Raw genomic sequence first — 24,182 nt, 5'->3', positions numbered from 1 at the left:
AAACTGTTATTTGGTTGGTATAAGATATTGCTGCTCGTGTCTTATGCCGCTTACACACGATCGAAATTCTCGTTGGAAAAATCTCTGATGGTTTTCCTGACGGAATTCCGCCAGAATTTGGCTCAAGCTGTCTTGCCTACACACGGTCACACCAAATTCCAATGTGACAAAATCTGTGTTTGCTTCTGTGTTTGGTGTGCTGCTAACAATTAATGACATTGAAAGTGCAATTAGGGTGGGGGGGGTCACTGGCGTGGCCTGCACTGGAGCTGAATGGCAGCATAACTCCGGAGCTCTGGCGACACAGTGGACACAGTGGCTAAAAACAGCGGACAGACACTCCGTTCTGGCCCCAAAACCTGGCGATCTACCTCGGGCACCTCTGAGGACCATGACCAACAAGAGAAAAGGGTCATCCAAACCGCAGCGTCTGATGGATGAGTTTACCCGGCTGCGGCATGGAGGTAGGCAAAATGGTGCTGGCACAGCATCTACACCAGCTCACACTCATCAGATTAAACAGCTAACCAAAGATGCATCGCCCCACCATAGTGAGCCACAAGACGGCCTACAATCCCCCTCTCCCTACTCACCATCAGGGAGCCCGGCTAAAGCCAAAATCAGGCTGGATGGCACTAGATACAGCCCGGCCGTGAGTCCTGTATCAGACTCAAGGGGAGGACACTAGAGAACTTCCTGAATCTATTACAACCTTCCCCACTATGAATCAGCCTGTGCTGGACACGGTCCTAAAAGATATGCTTGTCTCCCTGAGAAGCCCCCTACAAACACACATGATGAACTGTATGCACAAGATTAGTGGGGAGGTGAGAGCAGTGGAGCAAAGGGTGGATCATATTGAGAGGAAGATGGGGGAGTATGCGTACCCCATAAATGAGATAGTAGATGCAAATGAAGAGCAGGAAGAGGATTCAGTGTGGATCAAAAATAAATTAGCAGATATTGAAGACAGGTCCAGAAGGAATAATCTTAAAATAAGGGGATCCCCAAATCAGTACAGCCCTCAGAGCTGAGATCTTATGCCAAGGACTTATTCATGTCCCTCCTGCCTGAAATATCTGACATAGAATTCCCCATTGACAGAATACACCGTCTGCCCAAACCCTCTCATCTCCCAGAAAAAACTCCCAGGGATGTGATTCTACGCCTGCACTTTTTTCACATAAAAGAGCAATTGATGCAAATAATGTACAGCTGAGAACGGCTCCTACCCCAATACCAGGATTTACAATTCTATGCTGACTTATCTCAGCATACTTTAAAAAAGAGGAAAGCGCTTAGAAATCATCATTTACCCTACAGATGGGGATATCCGACCAAAATCACCATTACAAAACAAGATATAAAACATTTGTGGTAGACTCATTAGAAAAAGGTCTGTCCCTATTGAAGGATTGGCAAATCATTCCAGACCCCAGTGACAACAACATTGGAACGCATCCAGGATTGGAAAACTGTTACGCAGAGGAATGCCAGGTCGCACCAATAATTATCTCTAGGACATAGGAGTTATAACCTGTCCACATAAATGTCCCCGGATCAATCGATAGGTTTGAACTTACCCCCACCTGCTTCAGCAGCGAGTAGCTGCACCCGGGTGTAACCCTCTGGGACCACATGGATGAAGTTCTCCTTATGGTTCACAATAATCTCCAAGCACAGTTGAAGTGTTATATTCCAACACGTTTTCTTTTTATATTTCCGTTTTTTTCTCTTTTTGTTTGTTTATCTACTTTCTTTGAACATACACAGACAAGTGTCAAACTCGGACGTAACATGTCACAGAATCTCCACGCTACGGGAACCAATAGAACTAAGGCGTGGAATCATCATCATGGATCCAAAGCCTGGCTCAACACCACAGTGAGTAACCGTGCTACACACATGGCATTGTCTTCTTCATCACATCCACAAGATGGGGCTCTAGTATTCCCTATTATGCAGATGCAAATAAGTCAGCTGACTCATAAACAACCACTAATCTCATGGCCATAAACTTTCTATCTATAAATGTTAGGTGTATCACCATTAGGGACCTGATATTTAGAAAATTAGGGTTATACATTTCTTATATTTTTTATGTTTTATAGAGGGGTACCTCTGTGATGAGTATGAACCGGTCAGGTTTACGGTTTGGAAGGGGTTTAAATATAATATATATTTTTTCTCCCTGTTATATATTTTATTTTAGAATTTTTTTTTAAATTGTATAATTTTTAATATTTATAAATGAAATTTCCCCCTTCCTCTAGAGGGGAGCACCTAGATTAATTTTGTAATGGTGTTATCAGCATAAACATGCAATTCAGATTGAGGGGGCGAGGACTATTCTACTTCAGTCAAATTAGAGTAGCACATTTGAGGGTCTTTAGCGATACAGAGTGACCCTTTAGGTTATTATATATATCGTAGAGGTGGAATCTGTTCAATTCAGGAGATTTGATAGAATTCTGATTCATTATTAGGTGATGTTTGAATTATTTCAGTCATACATTACCATATGTAAGTTTGGTCTACAAGAAAATGGGGTCTGAGCGGAGGTGGGGCTTGGTTGTAGACCCAGATGGGATCGGGTCCAGCCATGGTCTCCAGGAAAATGGCATCTAGACGAGGTTGAGGCTTGGTCTAGCCCAAAGGAGATCAGATTTATTTTTTGGTCTCTAATAAAATGGCGGCCGGACGGAATTGAGGCTTGGTTCGGCCCCAATGTTATTTAAGCGATGGATCAGCATATCACCTGTGCCCCAGGAGGACGTAAGGTATTACGAAACATGTCGGGCTGTTTATGCTGATAATACCACGTTTAGAGTATCCCCTAGCACGGGTGTATATTTGTTCTTAACATAACCTTTTTTTAGTTTTTCCTTTTTTTTGCTTGTAATATTTTTTGTAATTTTGCCACAATGGTTCATACCTCTGGTCTGCTGTATTTTTAATTAAATACATTTGCTGATTGTTTAACGGTACGTTCAGGATTGGAGCCCGTTTTTCCCCCTTTCCCTTTCACTCGTGGCCGGGCGGCCCGAGCGTCTTATGTTTTACTACAGGTTCGCGTATTGAGGAGCCTCCACGCATGTCTGTATATCGGAGAGCTCTCCAAACAGGAAATTAGTAGCGATTGGGCGGCCATCCTGTCCATCTTCCTTGTGTAAACCGAGAGGGAGGAAGGTCAATCGGCTAGTTCCGGAAATTATGGGCTCTTGTCGGAAATCCTCGGAAGGTCTACACGTGTTGACGCCCCCTGCGGCTTGTGAGAGCGGAGCGTGTACCTGGAATCCCTGCAAAGGGTTGGTTTCTGCCAGCGCTAACAACTCCGTTTGTTTGGAGTCCATCTATTGCGGTAAGAGTCCAACTTTTTTCGTTCAGGAAGAGATATTGGCAAGACTTGGACGTTTTACCAAACTTTGAAAATAAGAGAGACTGATTTCCTTGTTTTCTGTATTTTTGGGGACTAGAATCACAATCATAGTCTCTTACCTGCGAGGACTCTTAGATTGAATATGAGCCTTAGGGTACCCTATATGGTGTATTTTTAATTCTGGATTTATGATTTATGCACGATTTGTACTTGAATTCATTTTTATAAGTTATACCACAGGTCTTCACGTATATTTAGCGCAACTTTACACATCATTTTTTGATTTGGTCCATAATGATATTAGATGGTTTTTAGTTGCAGCTTTTGGGTTTTATCCTAGCGCCATATTGTTGTGTTTTTTTGTTTATAAATGTTAGGGGCCTCAATCATCCTGCGAAGAGGAAATCTTTTTGGACGGAGGCTCTGCAAAACGGGAGTGACGTCATGTGTGCGCAGGAAACTCATTTCTGTGCAGCATCTGCCCGGTATGCTAAAATAGACACTATCCACGTATTTTTACCGCCAACTCAACTTCTAAACCTCGGGGAGTAATGACTGCAATTCGGGACACTGTTGTGTTTGCTTTACACGAAGAGCATAAGGACCCTAGCGGTCATTTCCTCATACTCATATGTGACATCAACCAAATAATGTACACAATTGTAAACGTGTACACCCCAAATTCACATCAGTTATGTTTTTTTCACAAACTCATGAAAAAAATAATATTGTAAGGAAGGGTCTTTTGATACTATGTGGAGACTTCAATGTAGTACCAATGTAGTAATCAATGTAGTACCAGACCCCAATGTGGACTCTACGGCAAGAACGAACCGCACAAGTTTATCCCTACAGGAAGCCCCCCATAGAGAGGATTTGTTCGATGTGTGGCGGTGTCTACATCCTGACAGAAAGGACTATACATTCTTCTCTGCTCCACATCGGACTTACACCAGAATTGGCTTATTTTTAGTGGACCACCTAACCTTGCCCAGAATTGTCTCCTCCTCTATAAATAGTATCACGTGGTCTGACCATGCTTCTAGAAAGTTCTCCTTGAAAGATGCTTCAACAGTTAGCCCCATTCCACTATGGAGAGCTAATTCTTTACACTGATGGGTAGCACAAATTGGCACTGATAGCTGGTACGGATGGGCATAGATGGGCGGCACAAATGGGCATGGATAGGCGGCACAGATGGGCATGGATAGGCGGCATGGATGGGCACTGATAGGCGGCATTGTATTGTTTTATACTGTATTAATGGATGCCAATCAGTGCCAAACAATAATGCATGCCAATCAGTGATGCCCATTGTGGGCACTGATTGGCATCCATTGTGGGTACTGATTGGCATCCATGGTGGGCACTGACTGGAATCCCTGGTGGTCTAGGGTGGCATACTTTGTGCTGGGTATCCCTGGTGGTCTGGTGGCGTCCCTGGTGGTCCGGTGTGGGCATCCACTGGGGGCTGTGCTGATAATCGATCAGCACAGACCCCACCTGTCAGAAGAGCAGCTGATCTGGTCTCCTCTACTCGTGTCTGACAGACGCGAGTGAGGAAAAGCTGATCACCGGCTCTTCCTAGCCATGATTGGACACGGCTGATCACGTGGTAAAGAGTCTCCGTTGGAGACTCTTTACTGAGATCATAGTTGCAGGGTGTCAGACTGACACCCCGCAACAACGATCGTCGCAATTCCTGCCCCCGGGGGCGCACAGCAGCTCAAAATCCTGATCACGTCATATGATGTCAGGCCAGGATTTTGAAACCACTTTGCCGCCGTGCTTTTGTTATAGGGCGGGCGGAAAGTGGTTAAGGATGAGAGAAACACCACAACCTACCACTGAAATGATTAATGAGTTCCTGCTAAAAATTTCCTTGCCAACACTATCCACGCAACAGTTTCCCTAAACTTACCATTCACCACGGAAGAAATTCATGAGGCAATAGATACACTCCCAACCAATAAGTCCCCGGGCCCAGATGGCCTAGTGGGGGAATACTATCGCACTTTTAAAGACTAGTGATGGCCGAACGGTTCGCCCGGCGGTCGTTTCGCGGCGAATTTCCGACTTTCGCCGTCCGCGGGTTCGAACGCCTTTTTCCGTCGTTCGCCCCGGCGGACTTACGTGTTTAATGTATACAAGAACTTTAACCTTTCGTGACACGTTTATCATGTGTTACAGGACAACCAATTGAGACATGACAGCTCATGGACACTTGGACATTCCCCCTAACCTATAAATACACCCGATCCGGTGGCCATTTTACATTCTTTCTTCTGTCACTGTAGGGAAAGGATCCTGTGTGGAGTAGGGACAGAGAAAACGCTAGCTATTTGGTACACAAAAGTTCTTTTCAGGACTGGTATAGGTGTTAGGTCAGCAGCCTGAGTTTCTTTTGTCAGTTTAGATAAAGGGACAGAGCGCTGTATGCTGCTATTTTAGGGACAGCTCAGCCAGATTAGTCTTTCTTCATCATCATCATCATCATCATCATTAGCTGTTACTATCAGGTCCACAAAAGAGCTGTTCCAGCTAATCGTTCCAGCCTACTCTTTTTTGCCAATTTGTATAGGGACAGGCAGGAAGCAGTGTGTCAGGCAGTGAGGATAATTTTAAAGACTTGCTGTTACTATTAGTTCCACAAAGGTTCTTTTCAGGACTGGTATCAGTGGTACGGTAATAGGCTTGTACACGTATAATATTCTTTCTTCCAAATATAGAAAGAATATTATACTTGACTGCTGCCCTTCTGCTGCAGTCTGCTAATCATTCACAACTCACTTGTTCCACAAAGCTCTTTATCAGGACTGGTAACTTGGTCTGTCTAGGGTGCTACGGTACATAGGCTTGGGTGCGGTACAGTCTGCTGTTCTGTAAGGACCGCTATCGGTCCACAATACATAGGGTTGCCGTGCACTACTGCTGACCGCTGCCCTATACTGCAGCAGTCCTTCATTGGTATAGGGACTGACGTACAGTCTGCTAATCACTAACACACAACCTGCTTGGTCCACAAAAGTTCTTATAAGGACTGGTAACTTGGTATAGGGTGCTACGGTACATAGGCCTGAGTGCGTTACAGTCTGCTGTTCTGTAAGGACCGCTATCGGTCCACAATACATAGGGTTGCCGTGCACTACTGCTGACCGCTGCCCTATACTGCAGCAGTCCTTCAGCGGTATAGGGACTGACGCACAGTCTGCTAAACACTAACACACAACCTGCTTGGTCCACAAAAGTTTTTATAAGGACTGGTAACTTGGTATAGGGTGCTACGGTACATAGGCCTGAGTGCAGTACAGTCTGCTGTTCTGTAAGGACCGCTATCGGTCCACAATACATAGGGTTGCCGTGCACTACTGCTGACCGCTGCCCTATACTGCAGCAGTCCTTCATTGGTATAGGGACTGACGTACAGTCTGCTAATCACTAACACACAACCTGCTTGGTCCACAAAAGTTCTTATAAGGACTGGTAACTTGGTATAGGGTGCTACGGTACATAGGCCTGAGTGCGTTACAGTCTGCTGTTCTGTAAGGACCGCTATCGGTCCACAATACATAGGGTTGCCGTGCACTACTGCTGACCGCTGCCCTATACTGCAGCAGTCCTTCATTGGTATAGGGACTGACGTACAGTCTGCTAATCACTAACACACAACCTGCTTGTTCCACAAAAGTTCTTATAAGGACTGGTAACTTGGTATAGGGTGCTACGGTACATAGGCTTGAGTGCGGTACAGTCTGCTGTTCTGTAAGGACCGCTATCGGTCCACAATAGATAGGGTTGACGTGCACCACTGCTGACCGCTGCCCTATACTGCAGCAGTCCTTCAGCGGTATAGGGACTGACGTACAGTCTGCTAAACACTAATACACAACCTGCTTGGTCCACAAAAGTTCTTATAAGGACTGGTAACTTGGTATAGGGTGCTACGGTACATAGGCTTGAGTGCGGTACAGTCTGCTGTTCTGTAAGGACCGCTATCGGTCCACAATAGATAGGGTTGACGTGCACCACTGCTGACCGCTGCCCTATACTGCAGCAGTCCTTCAGCGGTATAGGGACTGACGCACAGTCTGCTAAACACTAACACACAACCTGCTTGGTCCACAAAAGTTTTTATAAGGACTGGTAACTTGGTATAGGGTGCTACGGTACATAGGCCTGAGTGCGTTACAGTCTGCTGTTCTGTAAGGACCGCTATCGGTCCACAATACATAGGGTTGCCGTGCACTACTGCTGACCGCTGCCCTATACTGCAGCAGTCCTTCATTGGTATAGGGACTGACGTACAGTCTGCTAATCACTAACACACAACCTGCTTGGTCCACAAAAGTTCTTATAAGGACTGGTAACTTGGTATAGGGTGCTACGGTACATAGGCCTGAGTGCGTTACAGTCTGCTGTTCTGTAAGGACCGCTATCGGTCCACAATACATAGGGTTGCCGTGCACTACTGCTGACCGCTGCCCTATACTGCAGCAGTCCTTCAGCGGTATAGGGACTGACGCACAGTCTGCTAAACACTAACACACAACCTGCTTGGTCCACAAAAGTTCTTATAAGGACTGGTAACTTGGTATAGGGTGCTACGGTACATAGGCCTGAGTGCAGTACAGTCTGCTGTTCTGTAAGGACCGCTATCGGTCCACAATACATAGGGTTGCCGTGCACTACTGCTGACCGCTGCCCTATACTGCAGCAGTCCTTCATTGGTATAGGGACTGACGTACAGTCTGCTAATCACTAACACACAACCTGCTTGTTCCACAAAAGTTCTTATAAGGACTGGTAACTTGGTATAGGGTGCTACGGTACATAGGCTTGAGTGCGGTACAGTCTGCTGTTCTGTAAGGACCGCTATCGGTCCACAATAGATAGGGTTGACGTGCACCACTGCTGACCGCTGCCCTATACTGCAGCAGTCCTTCAGCGGTATAGGGACTGACGTACAGTCTGCTAAACACTAATACACAACCTGCTTGGTCCACAAAAGTTCTTATAAGGACTGGTAACTTGGTATAGGGTGCTACGGTACATAGGCTTGAGTGCGGTACAGTCTGCTGTTCTGTAAGGACCGCTATCGGTCCACAATAGATAGGGTTGACGTGCACCACTGCTGACCGCTGCCCTATACTGCAGCAGTCCTTCAGCGGTATAGGGACTGACGCACAGTCTGCTAAACACTAACACACAACCTGCTTGGTCCACAAAAGTTTTTATAAGGACTGGTAACTTGGTATAGGGTGCTACGGTACATAGGCCTGAGTGCGTTACAGTCTGCTGTTCTGTAAGGACCGCTATCGGTCCACAATACATAGGGTTGCCGTGCACTACTGCTGACCGCTGCCCTATACTGCAGCAGTCCTTCATTGGTATAGGGACTGACGTACAGTCTGCTAATCACTAACACACAACCTGCTTGGTCCACAAAAGTTCTTATAAGGACTGGTAACTTGGTATAGGGTGCTACGGTACATAGGCCTGAGTGCGTTACAGTCTGCTGTTCTGTAAGGACCGCTATCGGTCCACAATACATAGGGTTGCCGTGCACTACTGCTGACCGCTGCCCTATACTGCAGCAGTCCTTCAGCGGTATAGGGACTGACGCACAGTCTGCTAAACACTAACACACAACCTGCTTGGTCCACAAAAGTTCTTATAAGGACTGGTAACTTGGTATAGGGTGCTACGGTACATAGGCTTGAGTGCGGTACAGTCTGCTGTTCTGTAAGGACCGCTATCGGTCCACAATAGATAGGGTTGACGTGCACCACTGCTGACCGCTGCCCTATACTGCAGCAGTCCTTCAGCGGTATAGGGACTGACGTACAGTCTGCTAAACACTAATACACAACCTGCTTGGTCCACAAAAGTTCTTATAAGGACTGGTAACTTGGTATAGGGTGCTACGGTACATAGGCTTGAGTGCGGTACAGTCTGCTGTTCTGTAAGGACCGCTATAGGTCCACAATAGATAGGGTTGACGTGCACCACTGCTGACCGCTCACCTATACTGCAGCAGTCCTTCAGCGGTATAGGGACTAAGAGTTTTGTCACAGGGTCATTTAAAAAATGACATGCAGAGGAAGAGGCAGGCCCTTCCGCAGGGGTGGTAGGGGTAGGGCAGGAGCAACAGGCTTGAGCCAAAGTGGGAAGTTGCAGAAGGTGCGTTCAATTACTTTAAAGGATGCACCAGACTTGGTTGAGTGGCTCGCTCAGCCTTACTCTTCTGCACCCTCCTCATCCTCTCGATCTGCACCCTCTTCTTCACTCTCTGCTATGTGCACCCCCAAAGACACTACCACCAACAACACGACCACCACCACCACCACCACATACCTTCCGCTTGAGTCACTGGAATTATTTTCCGATCCATATCAAGAGGACATTTCTGATGCGCAGCCACTCTTGGTATTGGATCAGGAAGAGGAGGTAGCAACAAGCGCTACTCAGCAGTCTGACGCCAGTACCCAGATCAGCCCAAGGAGGAGGTTGGTCCCCGGTGTTGCTGCCTACTCTACTTATAGCGGTGGGGAAGGTGACGTTGATGATGACGTGTCTAGTGATGTCACGTGGGTGCCCACAAGAGAGGAAGAGGAGGGGAGTTCAGAGGGAGATATGGACCAGCAGATAGGGAGGAGAAGCAGCAATGACTTACATTGCACAGCAGGGACAAAGCAGACTGCAAATGTATCAGGAGCGAGTCATCGACCATGTACGGTCACATCTGGCGCTCCCAGGACACCGGCACATGGCTCCGCAGTGTGGGCTTTTTTTAACGTGTCCGCTGCTGACAATAGCGTTGCCATCTGCAATCTTTGCAGTCAACGCGTTAGTCGCGGTAAGCCCAATACTCACCTAGGGACGACCGCCTTAAGAAGGCACATGAGCAGCCATCACCGAGCCCAGTGGGAGCAACGGAACACACAAAGCCACACTGCAGGCTCTCACCGTCCAGCCTCGTCTTCTACTTCTCCTTCTCCTCTCTCCTCACAATTGTCCTCCACTCCACCTTCCATCACGCCAAGCTCACATTTTTCTGCAAAAAGGCAGGCTTCCGTGGGCCTAATGTTTGAGCGTAAAAAAATGATGACGCCGGATAACCCTCTTGCCCAACGGTTGGCGGCTGGCTTGTCAGAACTCATAGCCCGCCAACTACTGCCATATAAACTGGTGGACTCGGAGGCCTTTCGCAAATTTGTGGCCATTGGAACACCACAATGGAAGGTCCCAGGAAGGAAGTATTTCTCAGAGAAGGGCATCCCAGAGCTATATGGCCATGTTCAGCGGCAAGTGAATGTATCTCTGGCACACAGTGTCGGTGCCAAGATACATCTGACCACAGACACGTGGTCTAGCAAACACGGGCAGGGAAGGTATATCAGTTTTACTGCCCACTGGGTGAACCTTCTGACGGCCGTCAAGCATGTAACCCGTGGCACCCGTGTAGATTTGGTTTTACCGCCACGGATTGCATGCAGGCCTGACTCTTCTTCTCCTCCTCCTACTCCATCCTCCTCCCTCTCCTCCTCAGCTGCCTCCTCCTTTTCCGCTGCTAGCGTCTCTTCCACTGCACCGCCCAAGCTCCCCAGAACCTATTCCACATGCCAGGTGAGACGTTGCCATGCCGTGCTGCGTCTGTTGTGCCTGGAAGCAAAGAGCCACACTGGCCCGGCACTCCTTTCAGCTTTGCGTTCACAGGCAGATGAGTGGCTAACACCGCTCAATTTGACAGTTGGTAAAGTGGTGTGTGACAACGGTGCCAATCTGCTTAGCGCATTGAAACAGGGCAAAATCACGCACGTGCCGTGCATGGCACACGTCTTAAACTTGGTCGTGCAGCGATTCCTTGTCAAATACCCTGGGGTCCAGGACATCTTGCGGCAGGCAAGGAAAATCTCGGCCCATTTCAGAAGATCTTACACGGCCATGGCTCGCCTTGCTGACATTCAGCGGCGACACCATCTGCCGGTCAGACGTCTTATTTGCGATTGCCCGACGCGATGGAACTCAACCTTCTATATGCTTGATAGGCTGCTCCAGCAGAAACGTGCAGTTAACGTCTACCTGTATGAACTCTGCGAAAGAAACGGTTCTGGGGAGCTGGGTTTTTTTTCACCGCGCCAGTGGCTGCTCATGCGCGACACATGCAGACTTCTGCGGCCATTTGAGGAGATCACCAAACTGGTCAGTCGCAGCCATGGCGCCATCAGTGACATGGTACCTTATGCCTTCTTTCTGGAGCGTGCATTGCGTCGTGTCATTGATCAGGCTGTGGAGGAGCAGGAGCGGGAAGATGAGGAAGTCGCAATGCTGGATGAATTCCCAGGGGGGGCTACTCTATCTGAGACAAGTCAACAACAGGAGTCTGATGAGGAGTCAGAGGAGGATGGTGCCGGGGCGGATGAGCAGGAGCAAGAAGAGCATGCTTTAAACCTTTCTGGGATCCCTGTTGTGCGAGGATGGGGAGAGGAGAATGAAGAGGACGACATTATCCTGGATGATGAGCAGGAGCCAGGCCACCACACCGCTTCCACTTTAGTGCAAATGGGGGCCTTCATGCTCCAGTGTTTTAATAGGGACCCCCGTATAAAAAGCATGAGGGTCAAGGACCAGTACTGGGTGGCAACGTACTTAGACCCCCGGTACAAACACAAAATGGCGGAAATGTTACCGCCGTCGCAGAGGGCTGTCAGAATGCAGCACTTCCAGGCCTTGCTTCGAGAAATGCTGCATTCTGCTTTTGCGTGCGCTGGCAGAGGAGCAATTCCCACTCCCAGAGAAGGATTTGCGGGTACCAATCCAACAGCGCCTGCAAGAAGAGGCCGGTTTGAAGATGTGTTGGTGACTTCGGATATGAGGTCATTCTTTCAGCCGACCCATCGACAGGTGTCATCCGGATCCAGCATCAGGGAACGCCTAGACCGTCAGGTGTCCGACTACATTGGGTTAACGGCCGATGTGGACGCTCTGAGGAGTGATGAACCCCTAGACTACTGGGTGGGCAGGCTTGACCTCTGGCCAGAGCTTGCCCAATTTGCAATCGAACTGTTGGCTTGCCCCTCATCCAGTGTCCTGTCCGAAAGGACGTTCAGCGCAGCAGGGGGGATTGTGACCGATAAGCGTACTCGCCTAGCTCACCACAGTGTTAACTACCTCACATTTCTAAAAATGAATGAGGCATGGATCTCGGAGGAATTCAACACATGTGATCAGTAGACCATGTATATGTCTATAAACAATTTTTGGAATCAAGCACACAGACCTTCTTAATTCATTTGGCTCACTTCCCTGACCCAAAAAAGCACACCGTACTATATGCCCCTACCCTCCTCTTTGAAGAGGTTGAGCGGTGTCATATTTCTACTGGGGCTGCTTATTATGAGGGGTTCCCACCATCCCTGTGCTGTGCTGACTTCCTCCTGGGTGTTCTTATTATGAGGGGCTCCCACCATCCCTGTGCTGTGCTGACTTCCTCCTGGGGGTTCTTATTATGAGGGGATCACACCATCCCTGTGCTGTGCTGACTTCCTCCTGGGGCTGCTTACGGTGCTGCTGTCAGCGCTGTATGTCACGGAGCTGCTGTCAGCGCTGTATGTCACGGAGCTGCTGTCAGCGCTGTATGTCACGGAGCTGCTGTCAGCGCTGTATGTCACGGAGCTGCTGTCAGCGCTGTATGTCACGGAGCTGCTGTCAGCGCTGTATGTCACGGAGCTGCTGTCAGCGCTGTATGTCACGGAGCTGCTGTCAGCGCTGTATGTCACGGAGCTGCTGTCAGCGCTGTATGTCACGGAGCTGCTGTCAGCGCTGTATGTCACGGAGCTGCTGTCAGCGCTGTATGTCACGGTGCTGCTGTCAGCGCTGTATGTCACGGAGCTGCTGTCAGCGCTGTATGTCACGGAGCTGCTGTCAGTGCTGTATGTCACGGAGCTGCTGTCAGCGCTGTATGTCACGGAGCTGCTGTCAGCGCTGTATGTCACGGAGCTGCTGTCAGCGCTGTATGTCACGGTGCTGCTGTCAGCGCTGTATGTCACGGAGCTGCTGTCAGCGCTGTATGTCACGGAGCTGCTGTCAGCGCTGTATGTCACGGAGCTGCTGTCAGCGCTGTATGTCACGGAGCTGCTGTCAGCGCTGTATGTCACGGAGCTGCTGTCAGCGCTGTATGTCACGGTGCTGATGTCAGTGCTCTGTATTACGGTGCTGCTGTCAGTGCTCTGTATCTCCTGCACCCTCTTGTTTGCCTACCCTGGTCCCTGACCTTCCCTCTCCTCCATTGCCTTCATTAGCTCCATAGTCCTGAATTGTCAGAACAATTTCCCAAATAAAAAAAAAATGCTTGTAGTTATCGATCCCAAATTCACCTCATACATGTATTATGCTATTGTCCAGGTGGTGGGACTACGTGCTACCCCCTAATAATTACCCCGTGGCCGCAAATTCGACCTAAAGGTTTGCGAAATTCGCCTCCCATTGAAGTCAATGGAGCCCGCGGCGAACGGTCGTTTTCGCGAACGTTTGTGTCCGTTCGCGTTTCGCGTTCGCGAAACGTCCCGTCGGAAGTTCGTCCATCACTATTAAAGACATCTTATCACCATATTTGGGTAAAACTTTCAACGCTGCAGCGGCCTCTTCCTCCTTTCCTCCTGAAATGCTTGAAGCTTTGATTGTGACGCTACCCAAGCCAGGGAAAGAATCCACCACCCCAGCAAATTTCAGACCCATCTCCCTATTAAACACGGATTTGAAATTATACACCAAACTGATAGCCAACCGCCTGCTAGATATTTTGCCACTTCTAATAAATTCAGACCAGACTGTATTCACCAGGGGGCGCCAAAACTCAGACGCCGCCAGGCGACTAACAAACATTATTCACCTAGCTAAGACTCAGCGGAGGCCTTCTCTGCTACTGGCGTTAGAGGAGAAGGCCTTTGACAGGGTCCACTGGGGATATATAGATATCTCGGTAACAGGAGCAGCTGCTGCCACAACCGAGATATCCATCTCTTCAGGCGCCGGTGGTCTCCGCGGTGGATTCGCCGTGAGATCAGCACTATCAGTGGCGGGAGAGGTGCCACCCCCCTCCCGACACTTCCACCACTTACCGGAGCCGTCGGTAGCGGGGGAGGCGATCGGGTCCTTTCGCTAACTGGGTATGGAGACGAGTGAGGCTAAGATGGCCCCCCACACGTCTCTATACCATAGCAGGGTGGAAGAGACGTCAAAACGTCAGCTCCGCCCATACCTCTTCTTCTTTTTTTTTTTTTTTAAATGTAATTTTTTTCAAATGATTTTTTTTTTTTTTTTGCATTTTAGCCCAAATATGAGATGTGAGACTTTTTGACCCCCCAGATCTCATATATAAGAGGACCTGTCATGCTTTTTTCTATTACAAGGGATGTTTACATTCCTTGTAATAGGAATAAAAGTAATACATTTTATTTTTTTTAAAACTGTGTAAAAATAAATAAAATCAATTAAAATAAATAAGAAAAAAAAAAGTTTTTTAAAAACACCCCGTCACAACGAGCTCACGCACAGAAGCGAGCGCGTACGTGAGTAGCGCCCGCATATGAAAACGGTGGTCAAACCACACATGTGAGGTATCGCCGCGATCGGTAGAGTGAGAGCGATAATTCTAGTTCTAGACCTCCTCTGTAACTCAAAAAATGCAACCTGTAGAATTTTTTAAATGTTGCTTATGGATATTTTTGAGGCTAAAAGTTTGACGCCATTGCACGAGCGGGCGCAATTTTGAAGCGTGACATGTTGGGTATCAATTTTATTTGGCGTAACGTTATCTTTCACGATATAAAAAAAATGGGCTAATTTTACTGGTGTCTTATTTTTTTTTATTCAAAATGTGAATTTTTTCCAAAAAGAAGTGCGCTTGTAAGACCGCTGCGCAAATACGGTGTGAAAAAAAAGTATTGCAGTGACCGCCATTTTATTCTCTAGGGTGTTAGAACCCCCAAACATTTTATATTGTTTTTTTTTTCTAAGTAGTTTTCTAGCAAAAAAAACTGTTTTAAACATTTAAACACCAATTCTGAAAAAGAGGCCTGGTCCTTCAGTACTGTTTTGCAGCGTTTTTTACCGCAATTTGCGGCGTTTTTTACCGCGATTTGCCGCGATTTTTGTTCAGGGCAAAAGGTCACCAATGTTAAAAGAAGAAAAACGCCCAAATCTGCTCAATTCGAGCGACAAAAAAGGGTCCGGAACTTGTTTGATCTTCAGGCGTTGGGCTTCAGGCGACATGGAGTGGAGATGTGAACCGTCTCCATTGAGAATAATAGAATTTTTCCCCTCCAGCGTGTTGTATCTTCAGGCTTCAATCTACAAAACGCTCCGCTGTGAATGGGGTCTAAGTGGAGAAACAATCAATTGACACACAAAGGCCGTGTATACACCTTTCTGGATTTTCTGTTTATTCTTTTGACTTTCGGTTTAATGTAAGTTCCATTTGTTCCTCCTTGTTCATTATCTGAGTACACTGAAGGCAACAACTTGTATCCTATAGCAGAAATCCAATATTTACAGATTTTTACCTATCCGATATGAATATAGATACAGGGGGTGAGGGGCCCCCCATGCCCGGAACACAGTGTGACCCCAATCGGGGTGTGGGGCTGAGGGGAACCTCACTCTACTGCAAGATGGGGAGCGACGGATGGTTTCTCATCATTCTAACCTCAATTCTAATCCCAATAATGATTCTTGGTGTATAAGGTGCACCTTTTTATATAGAGTTGTATAAAGTATACACATAAGCATTGTCTTTTTTGCTAAGCTACAATTATTTCACTCTATTTGTATAGTGAGATCTATTACTTCTGAAAACTTTAATAAAGACATATTGTGATAAAACAAAGAAAGTGCAATGAGGTCATTTTAGGTGTATAAAGGTGGCCATACACTGTACAATCTGATTGTACAATCTTCTTTAGATTTACCAAAACGATATAATAGGAGGAGACCCCATCTATCCAATCACTGTGTGTCCTATAAGGCAGGCTCTTGCACTACATCAGGGGTGTCCTGTGGGCTGCATGTGGCCCCGGGAAGTTTAGGTTCCATCCGGAGCCCATGTGAAGAAATGCTGGGGAAACCAGGGGGTGCACACATGGAGGGAGGCCGGGGTGCTGGGAAAAGTTGATGGGGGAGGGGCGTGTGCTAATGAGGTCAGCTGGTAAACCCCTTCCTGTGTCTTACTGGTTGGCCTGTCCTGTCTGTATACCAGGAAGTCTATGGAGTGATCTGAGAAATCTAGCCATGGATGAGGTGAGGCCTTGTGTTCAAAATCAGAGAGAAGGTGTGTGTCTGTGTAACAGAAGTACATCACTGTATATTGGTACATGGGGGGCTGGGATCTAGGGGGGGGGAAGTGAATTTAGCCTTTAAAGTACAGCCAATGAAGCTGCACTTTTCCTATAAATCACAGGAGGGAAGTTCCTTCTGCACCCCTGTGACCCGTTTTCAGCCGACAGTGTGCAAAAGCCCCGCTGTTGGCTGATGTCACTCAGCCGGTCCAGGCTGGGGAAAGATCCCGACTTTATTGTCAGGATTAACACACAAATGAATGGGGGGAGGGGCAACTACATGGCATATGAGGTTCAATGTAGAAAAATGTAAACTTGAATGGAAAAAAAAAAAAAAAAAAAAGAAAAATGTAAACTAATGTATTTGGGTGGCAAAAATCTGAATGCAATCTATAGACTGGGGGCAGAACCTCTGGGGGGATCTAAGATGGCGAAGGACCTGGGGGTCCTAGTAGATGATGGGCTCAGCAATGCCAAGCTGCTGCTAACAAAGCAAACAGAATATTGGCATTAAAAAGGGATCAACTCCAGAGATAAAACAATAATTCTCCCCTCTACAAGACTCTGGTCCGGCCGCACCTGGAGTATACTGTCCAGTTCTGGGCACCAGTCCTCAGGAAGGATGTACTGGAAATGGAGCGACTACAAAGAAGGGCAACAAAGCTAATAAAGGGTCTGGAGGATATTAGTTATGAGGAAAGGTTGTGAGCTCTGAACTTATTCTCTCTGGAGAAGAGATGCCTGAGAGGGGATATGATTTCATTATATAAATACCGGACTGGTGACTCCACAATATATAAATACCGGACTGGTGACCCCCCAATATATAAATACCGGACTGGTGACCCCACAATAGGGAGAAAACTTTTTTTTAGAGTTTAAAGCCCCATACACACTATCAGATTATCTGCTGAGTTTTTCCTTCAGATTTACCAAAACCATATAATATGAGGTCAAACCTTAGGAGTTTCAATGTGTATGTAATCGGGTAGGCCCTTCTACTACATGCTTTTGGTAAATCTGAAGGAAAAACTCAGCAGATAATCTGATAGTGTGTATGGGGCTTAAGAAGACTTGTGGCCACTCACTAAAATGAGAAGAAAAGAGGTTTAACCTTAAACTACGTAGAGGGTTCTTTACTGTAAGAGCGGCAAGGATGTGGAATTCCCTTCCACAGGCGGTGGTCTCAGCGGGGGGCATCGATAGTTTCAAAAAACGATTAGATAAGCACCTGAACGACCGCAACATACATGATATACAATGTAATACTGACATATAATCACACACATAGGTTGGACTTGATGGACTTTTTTCAACCTCACCTACTATGTAACTATGTAACATGCCTGGGTCCGCAGCTGGCTCAGCCTCTCAGCTATGCTTCTCCCTCCCCTCCCCAGCCCAGCTCTCCAGTGAGAGCCGGAGGACAGAGGGGAGAGCCGCTGACTGATAGTCATACCTCTCTGCTCAGAGCGGAGGGAAAAACTGAGTGATCGGTGGTGTCTGATCGCTCAGTTCTCACTACAGAGGTTGCGGGGGACAGATATCCACCTAGGTGAGTATAAGGTTTTTTTTTTTTTTTAGAAACTCCAAACTTCTCTTTAAAGTGGTTGTAAACCCACATGATTTTTTTTTTTAAAAAAGGCCTCAAGACACAAAGGCATAATGAGTTTACTAGCTCTTTATGAAATACTCACCTGAGATGGAAGCCCCCACTGCAGTACCTGTACACAGCACTGGCCAGTGACCAGGGCTGGACTGGGACAAAAATTTGGCCCTGGACTTCATGCAGACCAGCCCACTTTAATTTTGCAAACAAGCACAAAAACAGTATATAAAACTATACATAATTGTGCAAAAAAACATAAGTAGCATAACAGAAGGAGTCCTCACTGACCTCTTTTATTATTTCACTTATTTTCCTCTGTATTTTTCTCGTATCACGGTGTGAAGTTGAGGGCAAGCCGTGCCGCCATTACTTTGTCACTGAAACCGACCCACTGAGCCATCGGCCCACCGGGAAACTCCCTGTAGTCCCAATGGCCAGTACATGCCTGCCAGTGACATTTCTCCCCAGAATTACTTCCGGGTATCGGGGCTCTGGTGCTGTGATTGGCCAGAGCCGCGATGATGTCACTCCCACACACATGCACTCGGGAGCCACCGGTAACGGCACACTCACTGCAGAAAATTGCACGTATGTGGCATTGCTTCAGTGCACATGTACTGATTAGACATGTGCAGAGTAAAATATTTCGTTTCGGAATTTCGTTTTCGTCTGAAAACTTAATTTATTTAGTTACTCCCGAAATTCGTTTTTATTTATTTCGTTTTTCGTTCAAAAATTGCATTCGTCCGGGGGGGCGTGGCCAACGAGCGGAGCGGATGGACGTGTAAGTGAGAAGCTCCGCTGTACCCTGAGCTAAAAAGGCGAATAACAGCGTTTTCCAGCCCTCGTTTTCGGCCGAATTTGCTGCCAGTACCTGCGGGCAACATCCCTGATGCCATCGAGGAAAAGAAAGGGACATACCAAACCGAACAAAATGCTGGATTTCTTTGTCCAGCCGCGGCAGAGGCCCGTCCAAGATGGCGGCGGCGCACGAGGCCTACAGTCACAGCGGGAATGGACGGCCCGTCACACAGAACAAGGCGCCCAACATGCAGCGATGCAGGCTTTCCACTCTGCCTCCTCCTCTGCATCCACCAGCCCGGCGAAAAACAAGCAGATAACAGAGGAGCGATTGAATGATACAGGGGAGGTGAGTGCTCTTAATTCTTCCTTGGAGGATACCAGAGAGCTGCAGGACTCCATCACTGAATTTCCCACATTAAATCAGCCTGTGCTGGATACTACTTTAAAGGACATGTTAGTCTCACTAAGGTCCACTTTGCATGCGGACATACTAGCTATTACTCAGCAGTTTAAATCTGAAGTGCAGGCAGTAACTAACAGAGTGTCCCACGTTGAAACGAAAATGGGGGAATTTGCCCAAACCTTTAACGAGCTTGTGGATGCCCACAATGATAGAGAAGAGGACATGGCGGCCATCCAGGCTAAATTAGCGGACCTCGAGGACCGCTCACGGCGCAATAATATCAGAATCCGTGGAATTCCAGAGACTGTACAGCTTCAGGAGTTGCGGGAGTTTTTTATCAATTTATTGAAAGCTGCGCTTCCAGACATTCCTGTGGAAGAATTAGTGGTGGACCGCATTCACAGGTTGCCCAGACCTAAGAGCATTCCCTCGCATCTGCCCAGAGATACGATAGTGAGGATTCATTTCTATCATATCAAAGAAAATTTCGTCCGTGCGACAAGAAAGCGGGAGGAACTACCTCCGGAATTTAAAGATCTGTCTTTTTTCGCCGACTTTTCGGCGTACACTATGCAACGGCGAAAGCAACTGGTCACCATAACGAAACCTCTAAATAACCATCGAATCCCATACAGATGGATATATCCGGCCAAGCTGCTGATCACATTTGAAGGGAAGTCGCACGTCGTGGCCAAAGTCGCAGAGGGCATCCGCCTCCTGGAAGAGTGGCAAATTTTATCACCACAATCCGCTGGTCCACAGAGAACGGAATCACCTCCCTCTACTCGAGCAAGTTCAGATGCTGAAACCGGCTGAAAGCATACTTTGACGGTAATACCCCATTCGCCTTTACGCTCAGGAATTGTTATGAAGAGTTTAACTTCTATTTTGTTTTTCTTTTTGGCTGCTCGTTTTTTGAAGAGTGTTATCTCTCCACCGATCGGTTGTCGTCACAGACACCCTTCTATACCCCCAAAATCTAGCGGCTTTTAGCCAGCACAGATTCCATAGGGAATCGTCACTTTTTATTTTCTTTCTTGTCTATTCCTTTTTTGTATTTCTTCTTTTTCTCTTGTTTTTTTTTTTCTTTTTCTTTTTTTTTGAATTCAGTGCCTGGCTTTTTCCAGAATACTGTTGAAGATTTTATTTGCACATATCATCGAAGGCTGAGTTTTGATCTGGTTTGCTTACCTTTTTTCTTTTTTTTTCAATATGGCTTTTACCATTTCGTCACTTAATGTTAAATGACTTAATAGCCCCTTCAAACGTCAAATGGCGTGGAAGGAGGCGAACAAACTGCACAGTGACATAATTTGTTTTCAGGAATCTCATTTCATGGCAGGAAATCACCCCCCATTTTCCAATCGCAAGTTTCCACAGGTGTTCTTAGCAAATGGCCCCAAGAAGAAGGCTGGAGTGATCATAGCAGTTAAGAACACTATTCCTTTCCGTCTTATGGACTCTCACCTAGATGGGTCGGGTCGCTTTATTATTATTATTTGTGAGATTGCCCGGGTGACTTACACTCTAGTAAATGTATATCTCCCAAATTCCAACCAGGGGGGATTCCTGCGAAAAATTTTGAAAAAAGTTTCAACCATGAAAAAAGGGCATGTAATTATGTGTGGGGATTTTAATGCGGTCATGCACAGTGAAATGGATGTTTCTAACCCGCACATCCGTAAGTCACGCAGGCAAACTCTCTCAAAAATTTTCTCATCTGGGGATCTCTTTGATGTGTGGCGGTGTCAACACGCGTCCGAAAAGGACTATACGTTTTTTTCAAATGTACACCATTCATATTCACGCATAGACAGATTTCATGTTGATAAATTCTTATTGCAAAAAGTTATTAAATCTGAGATACACACAATAACTTGGTCAGACCATGCGCCAATTTCAATTAGGATAGGGGATCGTGGCACCACGACGAGAGCTAACAGGTGGCGAAATGATGTATCTGTCATTTCCCAGCCGGAGAACGCAAATCACTTAAAGATGGCATTAACAGAATTTTTTCAGATTAATGCTCCGTCGGTGTCGGATCCCTTTTCCCTATGGAATACGCACAAGGTGTATATGAGGGGATTATTGTTGCAGTTGAGTGCTAGGGTTAGGAGGCAGCGGACAGAAAGGCTTAATGGTCTGTTAGAGAAAATAGAAGCCTTGGAGACTATAAACAAACAAACCTCAACACTAAAACTTAGGGAAGAACTGTTCGGGTTGCGCCAAGATCTGCGTGCGTTGCTGGTCTCGCAGCAGGAGAACCGCCTTCGTTCTCTCAAAGCTCACAACTACAGATATGGCAACAAGGCGGGGAAACTGCTAGCGAGCCAGCTTCGTGAAAGGTTAATACAGCAAAAAATTGGCTGCATGGTTAACCCCATTACGAAGCGTACAGTGCACAACCCTAAGGAAATCGCGGACGCTTTCAGCGACTATTATGAATCTCTTTATAATCTTAAGAATGACCCGGATACACTCCAACCATCCGAGCGATCGATTTCGGATTTTCTAAGTTCGCTAAATTTACCCAAGGTCTCTCAAAGTGATTTAGAGGCGTTGAACGCGCCTTGTACAATTACAGAAATTCAAAAAATTATTGGCAGTATGCCTCATAATAAAGCGCCGGGTCCGGATGGTTACTCGGCTGAGTACTATCAACTATTCCAAGGTGAATTGTCTCCATATATGCAACAGATCTTTGGAGCCGCAATGTCCGCTGCCTCATTTCCGTGCGAGATGCTTACAGCATCCATTATTACGTTACCCAAAGAAGGTAAGGATCCCACACTTCCACAAAGCTACAGACCGATATCGTTACTAAACGTAGATATCAAAATCTATGCGAAGCTCATTGCTGGGAGATTGGCGAGATTACTACCGGGTCTTGTCAACCATGATCAGGTTGGCTTTGTACTAGGCCGTCAGGCTAATGACGCAACTAGAAGATTGATAAATCTAATTTATACGGCTGAAAGGTCGGGAAGGCCTTCTCTGCTCCTCTCTTTGGATGCAGAGAAGGCCTTCGATAGAATACATTGGGGTTATCTAGCCGAAGTTCTAAAAAAGTTTGGTTTGGTGGGAAACATTTACCAGGCCATTCTAGCTTTGTACTCATCCCCTTCTGCATATGTGTACACTGAAGGTATGTTCTCCAAAAAATTCATTATCTCAAACGGCACTAGGCAGGGCTGCCCGTTATCCCCCATTATTTTTGCTTTGGTAATGGAACCCTTTGCCGAAACCATTAGGAAACAGTTGGCAGTGAAGGGCATTATTTCTCAGACAACTCAACACAAACTGTCATTGTTTGCGGATGACGTCATTTTGACGTTATCTGACCCCATTAACTCTATCATGGCAGCGCATAACGTTATCGTACAATTTGGGGAAGCCTCATATTATAAAATAAACGAAAACAAGTCCTGCATTTTAGGCATTGGTGTAGATGCCCACATGCAATCTCAAATTCAAGCAGCCCTCCCATACCCATGGGCCTCCAATTCCATTAAGTACCTGGGCACGAATCTTACGCCTTCAATCAAACAGCTGTTTCAAGCTAATTTTCCCCCCTTATTTGAATCACTGCAAATGGATATGAATAGACTTAAGAAACATTATATTACATGGCATGGAAGACTAGCGGCTTACAAAATGTTGCTCCTCCCAAAATTGACATATTTATTTAGGGCGCTCCCTATCCTCATACCTGACCAATTTTTTAAAGCATTACAAAAACAAATGTTAACATTTATTTGGGCGGGGAAGAGAGCTAGATTTTCCACCTTGGTACAGGGCAAGAAGAAATGGGTTGGGGGCCTGGGTGTACCCATATTAAAGGACTACGCTACGGCAGCGGTCCTAGATCAGCTCCGGGAGTGGTTCTCTTCCCGGGAGCTGAAACCCTGGTGCCAATTGGAACAGGCAGAGGTTCGCTATGGGTCACTACGCTCCCTCCTAATTGCATATAATATTGAACAATTTCATGTTAATACTGATCTACCAACTGTGCAGGCTTCCCTTGGGGCCTGGAGATCCCTCCTGGAATCGTACCAAGCCACAAATACATTTACACGGATTCTTATTCCAGTGGAATCGCTCTTGTGGTTGATCCCGAACTTATCACTAGTCGGGTGGCGGCAGAGCGGGATATCTACGGTTCAGGATCTTATGGTAAATAACCGCCCCATAGACTTTCCGACATTTCAAGCCAAATATCGGCTATCTCAGAATGCATTTCTGCCGTATTGCCAAGTTGTGTCTTGGCTTCAAACTAAGAAAACCTCAGGTACTCAAGTTATTACGGAAGTGTGGGATTTCCTGACCTCGCCTCATACAAAAAATAAGGGTATTTCATTAATGTACAACGTATTAGGTACGAAATCTCAGTTTTCCAGATTCGGTCACCTGGAAAAATGGGAAAAAGATCTAGGTCAGAAATGTACTGAGTTACAATGGTTGCAGGCCTTTAGAACTAATGTTAGTTTCTCGAGATGTGCTAACTATGAGGAACTGGCTGCGAAGATTACGGCAAGATGGCACATTACCCCTTATGTTTTAGCCAAATTCTCAGGTGACAGCTCAAGCGAGTGTTGGAGGGGATGTGGGCAGGTGGGGACGTTACTACACATGTGGTGGAGATGTCCGCAC

Source organism: Lithobates pipiens, unplaced genomic scaffold, assembly GCF_037356315.1.
Source record: "Lithobates pipiens isolate NorthernLeopardFrog02 unplaced genomic scaffold, aLitPip1_a1.2 Scaffold_8, whole genome shotgun sequence".
Lineage (NCBI taxonomy): Eukaryota > Metazoa > Chordata > Amphibia > Anura > Ranidae > Lithobates > Lithobates pipiens.
This window is presented reverse-complemented; position numbering follows the sequence as displayed.